Below are 7565 nucleotides of genomic sequence, written 5' to 3'. Positions count from 1 at the left end.
TGCACCACCATGCCCAGCTAATTTTTCTATTTTTAGTAGAGACGGGGTCTCGCTCTTGCTCAGGCTGGTCTTGAACTCCTGAGCTCGAGTGATCCTCCCAGAGTGCTGAGATTACAGGGGTGAGCCACAACACCCAGCCAGGAGTGTGCTGTTTAATTTCCACATATTTGTGAATTCCTAAATTTCTTTCCGTTATTCATTTCTCACTTACATTGAGGTTGGAGAACCTACTTTGTATGATTTGAATCTTTTTAGTTTAACAAGACTTGTTTTATGGTCTAACATGGTTTATCATGGAGAATGCTACGTATGTACTGAGAAGAAAGCATGTTTTGCTGTTGTTGGGTGGAGCGTTCTATAGATGTCTGTTGGTTTATAGTGTTGCTCAAGTGTTCTGTTTCTTTGTCGATCTGCCTAGTTTTATCTTTTACTGAAAGTGGAGTCTGCAACTGTTACGTTGAATTGTTTATTTCTCCTTTCCTTTCTGTCGGTTTTTGCTTCCTGTATTTTAGAGCTCTGTTATTAGTTGCATATATGTTTATAATTGTTATATCTTCCTGATGGATTGACCCTTTTATCATCATAGAATGTCACTCTATGTCTCTAGTAAAATTTTGTTTTAAAGTCTATTTTGGCTGATATTGGTGTAGCCACTTCAGCTTTCTTATGGTCGCTATTTGCATATCATATCTTTTTTCCATTCTTTTATTATTAGCCTGTTTATATCTTTGAATCTAAAGAGTATCTCCTGTAGACAGCATATAATTGAATCTTTTTTTTAATCCAGTCTGGCAATCTGTCTTTTGATTGGACTATTTAATCCATTCACATTTAGTGTCATTATTGATGTAGTTGGATTTACAGCTTCCATTTTCCCTTTTGTTTTCTGTCTCGTCTTTTTTGTTTATTCCTCCTTCACTGTTTTCTCTTGCATTAAGTGCGTATTTTCTAGTGTGACATTTTATTTCCTTTGATGGTCGTTTTCACTGTGTTTTGGGAGTATTTCTTAGTGCTTGCTCTAGGTCTCATCGTCCACATCTTAACCCCTCTGAACTGACGTCCCGTCCCCGGTGGTATTTGAAGCAGGTCTGTGCCGATTCCCTTAGGTCGGTGCTTAATCAGGGTTTCACTCACGCGGTCGCTTAAATGGCGCGGACTTCCCCAGGACGCTGGTGTGTGTGTTTGCCTGACGGTGCCCTTCTTCTGCTCACTGCTTGTCATCTGGGTGCGATGAACGCGTCACAGCCCTCCCAGGACCTGCGATCACGGAAACCGTGTGTGAGGCTCTGCCGTCCCAGGAGCGGGGCTGGGACGGACGCTGACTCCTCTGTCCTCACTCTGTGGTTTTGGCGTCTTTTCATCTCTCGCCCCGTCGAAGCCGACTGGTTTGTGGCCCTGATCCTGAGGCTGGACTCCCCGTCTGGGTCAGTGTGCCACGCGCACTTGGAGGCAGGTCTCTGGGTTTTAAGGAGCGCTCCGTTCGAGAAAGCCCCGAGTCAGCCTAGAGATACACTTACCGAAGGCCACCCTGGCGCTGGAGCTCTTGCTTCTTGGCCATGACCCTTTCGGCTGAGAGCCTAGGACAGCGGCCGTGGCCGTGGTCAGGACGGCACGGGCCAGAGCGCCAGGCGCAGACAGCGGGCGCCTCCGGTCCTTGGCGGAGTGAGCCACAGCATTCTGGATGCTCTTGAGCTGATGCTTCGAAACAGCATTCAAGTGTCGATCAGAGCTTTGTGGAGCTCGCGTACTTTTATTTTCTGAATTTTTAAAAAAAATGACAGCTGTATTAAGTATAATTCACATGGCATACAATTCACCCTTTTAAAGTGTACAATTCAGAGGTTATTAGTACATTTACAGAGTTGTACAGCAGCCATCGCCCCATCTACTTGCAAACATTCCGTCACCTCACAAAGAAGCCCCGTCCCCGTGAGCAGTCACTCCCTGTCCCCCTCCCCAGCCCTGGCACCCACGAATCCACGTCCTGTCTCTGTGGATCTGCCTGTTCTGGACATAACATGTAAATGGAGTCACACAGTTGTGTCCTTCTGTGTCTGGCGTCTCTCACTGAGCACGATGTCCTCAAGGTCCCTCCACGCTGTGGCCTGTGTCGGAGCCTCGTGTGATACTCCACGTGGGGGTGGACCACGTGGTGTTGATCCATTCTTCCGTTGGTGGACATTTGGGCTGTTTCCACTTTTTGGCCGTTATGAATACTGCTGTGAGCACTCATGAATGAGTCTTCGTGTGGACGTTATGTGTTCACTTGTCTCGGGTCGACACCTAGGAGTGGAATTGCTGGGTCCCGTGGCAGCTCCATGTGTAACACTTTAAGAAGCTGCCAAATTGTTTTCTGAAGTGGCCGCACCATTTCCCAATCCTACCAGCAATGGAGGAGGGGTTCAGCTTGGTATTTTTGATTTCGATTGGTAGGGAGCGGGTGCCATCACCGTTTGGGTGATCGTTCAATCCCAGGAGTGTGTGTCCCTTTTCCTGAGATCCCGCCTTGTCCCCACGTGGAGCAGCCAGTGAGCTGCCGGAGATTCGGGACCTCAGCGTCCCAGCACAGCCCCCAAAGGCGGTTCTTCTTAAATGCGCTTTGTTTTATAAAAGGAATACAGCAGCATTGTCAGCCTGTGAATGATCAATGTCCCAGCATGCAGCTCCCCAGAGATGACGGCTCTTGGCATGTTGGTGAAGGCTCTCCTGGTCATCGCTGTGTGGCAGACATAGATCTTTGTATGTTAATGACTGTGCGCTCCTTTACTTGGGCGTGCGTGTGTAATTTACTTACTCTCCTGTTAATGGGCACTTAGATTATTTGTATCTTTTTCTCTCTCTTTTTTTTTTTTCGAGACAGAGTCTGGCTCTGTTGCCCGGGCTAGAGTGAGTGCCGTGGCATCAGCCTAGCTCACAGCAACCTCAGACTCCTGGGCTCAAGCAATCCTCCTGCCTCAGCCTCCCGAGTAGCTGGGACTACAGGCGTGAGCCACCGCGCCCGGCTAATTTTTTCTATATGTTTTTTGGTTGTCCGATTAATTTCTTTCTATTTTTAGTAGAGACTGGGTCTCGCTCTTGCTCAGGCTGGTCTCGAACTCCTGAGCGCAAACGATCCGCCTGCCTCGGCCTCCCAGAGTGCTAGGATTACAGGCGTGGGCTACTGCGCCTGGCCTGTGCCCAGTAATTTTAAAAACCACATTAAAATAAGAAAATGTCAGAGTACATTGCACATTGTGAAGATATTGTGAAACTTGTGTTATTTAAAACTCCTGGGGAATCGTAGAAAGTGTGCAGCAAAGCCAGGGGGTCAGACCCGGGACACCGGAGTCGCCTCTGAAGCGCGAGGCAACCTGGGCCGAGGGCTGGCCCGAGTTGGGGCTCAGACACCGCAGGGCCCACACACCTGGGTGTCCCGGGAGCCTCGGGCGTCAGATGGTGAGAGGCATCAGGGCCACTGCCGAAGCTTGCGGTTCTGTCCCGCGTCTGTTCAGCGAGTGCTCAGTCTCTGCCTGGGCTGTGCCTGGACACCCCTGGGGGTGTGGCACGACACCGCACCTTCCACACACGCTTCTCCTTGGAAGGGCAAAACCTGAAAATCTCTCCGTAGCTCTCTGTGTCTTTAGGCTTCCAGAAGTTTCTTTGGTTTAACTTGATTGTTCATGGAGACTCTCGCTGCCTCAACCGCTGGCTTTTAGGGGCTGAGCTTAAAATGGGCCGTCTCTGGAAGACTTTAAACGGGTAAAGTGCCATGGTTATGGGTTTTCACGTCCTTGAAAATCGATAAGGATTTAGAAAAATCCGAATAAGGACAAGTGTCCTTGGGCTCCGCAGTGGGTAGGAGTCTAATTTAGAATTAAAACCTGAGTCTGCAATCAGGTTAGTTAATCCTGCTTTTATTTGCACATTGTAGGAACCGTCGCCGTTGCTGGAGGTGCTGACAGAAATCCCAGCAGTTACTGGAGCGACCCCAGCTATCGGACACAGCCGGGAACTTTGAAGGAAGTGAGTGAGTGGGACGGCCTGGTGGCTGCAGCCTCCTCCCGGGGCGGCCGTCAGACCTGCACGCCCAGAGCAGGTGGTGCCCCTCCTGGTTCTGAATTCCTGGACGTCAGGGCCGGGTTGTCTGTGGACTGCACCCACGGGCGGGGAGGTTCTTCTGGACCATTCTGTACTGGGTCCGTGTGCTCCGTGCTCGCATCTCGCTCTTGGGGATGCTGCCCTGTCTGTACTGTGGGCATAGGCCAGGGGACACCTCCTGTGGGCTGGTGGGCGTATCTCCCCACCCCCACCATGCAGGAAGTGGGAACCAGTTACAATGGAGGGTCTCTAGAAATGGGAGACTCCTCGTAAGTGCTGTTGGAGGAATTCCTTGCCCAGCTGCTCCGGGCTTCAGTTCCGTCTGCTGTGCTTTCCTAATGAAGCCAGGACAGCGGGTTTTAAAGAGGTGGCCTTCCGCAGTGGCCCAAGGGGACCACTCCCGAGAAGAGAGGGAACAGTGTCATCACATTGGCTCACGTCCACAGGGGCCCAGCCACGACGGGGTGGGAGGGTGTCAGGTATGGCACCTCCTGGGCTGCTTGTGGTGAGTCCTTGGTGGCTGTCCCTGCTGGCCCCATGCCACGAAGGAAATGCTGCCTCATGGTCAGGGCTGCTCGTGGGTTCTGTGCCACGGTGGTGCTCCCCTGGGCCAGAGGGATGAAGATGCCCGTGCAATGGCCCATAGCTAGGCTGGGCTGGGACTGGGGCCCTCGTGCCGGATGTGGTGCCTTTTCTGGTCTGCGTGACGCAGGCACTCTGGGAGGGCAGTGGGGAGCTTCCTTCCGGAAGGGGTACGGCAAAGGAACAGGCTTCGGGCATCTGGAGCAGGGGCGGCAAACTATGGCCCACGGACCAAATCTCACTCACTGCCTGTTTGTGTAGATGAGGTTTATTGGCACGTGGCCACGTCCATTTATATATTGTCTGTGGCTGCTTTCTCCTCACAGTGGTGGAACCGGATAGTTTTGACAGTGTGCGACCCGCAAATTGGAAAACATTTCCTCTCTGGTCTCGTGCAGAGATGGGGGTGCCTGTCCCGCCTGTTCAGGTGAACTCGTTACTGGCTGAGGCTGGGTGGACGAGGCCCTTGATGACTTGGTTTGGAAACCATTGGTTCTCACTGTGCCTCCTCAGATGCTGCTTTTGCCCTTAAATCCTGTGCCGCTTCACCCGACGGACAGTTCTCTAAGTCGCCTGTTCCTTGGTACCAAACCTGTGCAGCGCCCACCGAGCGAGTCGCTTGCTCTGTGCAGCGGCTTTTTAATAATCCCTCTCAAGGATGCTGACATCGTCATTAATTGCCATCTCCCTCGATAAAACCATTCATTTTGTTTAATTTAATTTAATTTTTCGAGATAGGGTCTCACTCTGTCACCCACGCTGGAGTGCAGTGATGTCATCATAACTCACTGTAACTTGGGCTCAAGCAATCCTCCTGCCTCAGCCTCCCGAGTAGCTGGGACTACAGGTGTGCACCATGCCTGGCTAATTTTTTATTTTTTATAGACACAGGGTCTCACTATGTTGCCTAGGTTGGTCTTGAACTTGGCTTCAAGCGATCCTCCCTGCTCAGCCTCCCAAAATGCCGGGATTGCAGACGTGAGCCACCACACCCCGCCTCGAATAAGTTAAGAGACTCTATGAACATCTTTCATTTGCCTCTGTCTGCTTTCCACGGAGTCCCCAAGCAGGGGACACGTGATGGTTCACTCACTTTCTCTCCGGCAGTTTGGGGCGCTCGGGTGGAAGGACAGTGTTGAGCCTGGGCAGCCCCCGCTGGTGCAGATGGGTAGTGGCGTCGCTCGGAGGTGGTGACTTGGACCACATGGGCTTTTGTTCTGGGCGGTGTATTCATTCGGTGTGGGAGAGGCTCCTGCAGGCCGGGACTGTCAGTCAGATGGATGTCACCTTCCGAGGGTGTGGCCCTTGTCACGGTCTCCTGGGGATCAGTGATGGGGCTGGGCCTGGCCCCAGGGAGCTCCAGGAGTCGTGCCTGCCCTTCCTCGCGCCAGCTCTCATGGACGGAGGGCGCAGGCGGCAGGACCCCACCCGAGGACCGTCATTCCCCAAGCTTGCGCCTCACGCCTCGTGGCTCCCTCCGTCTGAGGCCTCCGCCCTTGCTCGTCCCGACGCCCCGGCCTGAGTGTCCAGAGCAGTGACAAGGCGTAAATTAGCTGACGCCCTGGACATCCGCTGGTCAGGGTCCAGCCTGCAGGAACACTCGCGCCACATCAAGGGGCAGGCCGCGGACGGCGCGGGAGCCAGCGCTGGTGCCCGCTCTGCCAGCCTTGCTCAGGCTGCTTGCTGTCCCCAGGAGTCAGCCTGTGACCAGGAATGGCAGCTCTCGTGCTCTGTGACCTGGCGCCCCGCCCACATCTGTTTTCGTCGGCGGAGGCCGGGCTTAGTGTAGCTCACTCCAATTTCCGATTTTCTGGAAATTGCTTTTGACTGAAGGAGCAGACTCACGCGTCTTTCCCGAGAGACGCGCCGGGCTGCGGCAGTGCCGGGCGGGGAGGGGCTGGAGGGATGTGGCGATCATTACGTTTCTTTGCATGATCCATTTTTTACGTGGCAGTGGCAGTTTGGTGGACTGAATAATGGGGCCAGAGATGTCCGTATCTTTATCCCTGAAACTGTGGATCTGTCACCTCTCATGGCAGAAGGGACTGTGCAGATGGACTGAGTTAAGGACCTTGAGACGGGAGGTCACCCTGGATGACCTCGGGGGCCCAGTGTCAGCACAAGGTCCTCCCACGAGGGGCAGGAGGGTTGGAGGCAGAGAGACTGGAAGACGCTGCGCTGCTGGCTCTGGAGGGGGAGTGAGGGCCCCGAGCCGAGGGACGCGGGCGGCCGCTAGATGCCGGGAACGGGGAAACCTCCAGGAACCCACGCGAGTGAGATCCATGTTGGATTTCTGATCTCCAGAGCAACAGGAGAATGATAAATTTATGGTGTTTCGGCCTCTGAATTTGTGTCACTCGCTGCAACAGCGCCAGCAAACCGTGCACAGGCTTCTGGGAGGCTCCTCGTTCTGCGTCTCTTGAGTTAGGCCAGTGGTCAGCTCACGGCCACCCCTCCAGCCTCGGCCCTTTGGTGCCATGCGAGCCCCCATCCAGCCAAGCTCACCTTCCTCTCTTGAATTTGTATTGCTTTTTTTTTGGTTTTTTAAGAGATAGGGTCTCACTCTGTTGCCCAGGCTGCAGTGCAGTGGCGTCATCACAGCTCACTACAGCCTCCAACTCCTGGGCCGATCCTCCTGCCTCAGCCTCGCAAAGTGCTGGGATGACAGGCATGAGCCACCGCGCCCGGCCTTGAACTTGCGTTTCTAAGTTGGTTGTCCGCCCTTGGCCTCCTGTGTTCCTGCCTCCCGTCCCTGTGGCTGTGCTGATCCAGCTGGTTTCACAGCGTCCAGCCGGATCAAGCCTGGTGTCTTCCGTGAGGCCATCCTGTCCCGGAACTGCAGTGGGGCCTGGTGTCCTCCGAGGCTGCTCCTGCCCTCTCCGTCTCCCTGAGCCCCTTGCTCCTAC

At 53.7% G+C, this 7565-nt stretch overlaps 1 protein-coding gene across 3 annotated transcripts in view; it reads left to right on the top strand.

Moving 5' to 3' along the window:
- The window catches only part of KDM4B (lysine (K)-specific demethylase 4B), a 167831-nt gene that overhangs the window by 55427 nt on the left and 104839 nt on the right, over positions 1-7565 (top strand). For all 3 annotated transcript variants that reach the window (XM_012646297.1, XM_012646295.1, XM_012646294.1), the window contains exon 2: positions 3911-4002. The gene's annotated coding sequence lies outside the window, so the exon portion shown is untranslated. The remainder of the gene's footprint in view (positions 1-3910; positions 4003-7565) is intronic.

Source organism: Propithecus coquereli, unplaced genomic scaffold (assembly GCF_000956105.1).
Source record: "Propithecus coquereli isolate 6110/MARCELLA unplaced genomic scaffold, Pcoq_1.0 Scaffold241, whole genome shotgun sequence".
Taxonomy (NCBI): Eukaryota; Metazoa; Chordata; class Mammalia; order Primates; family Indriidae; genus Propithecus; species Propithecus coquereli.
Note: the sequence above shows the minus strand (reverse complement) of the source record. Positions and strands in the feature narration are given on the sequence as shown.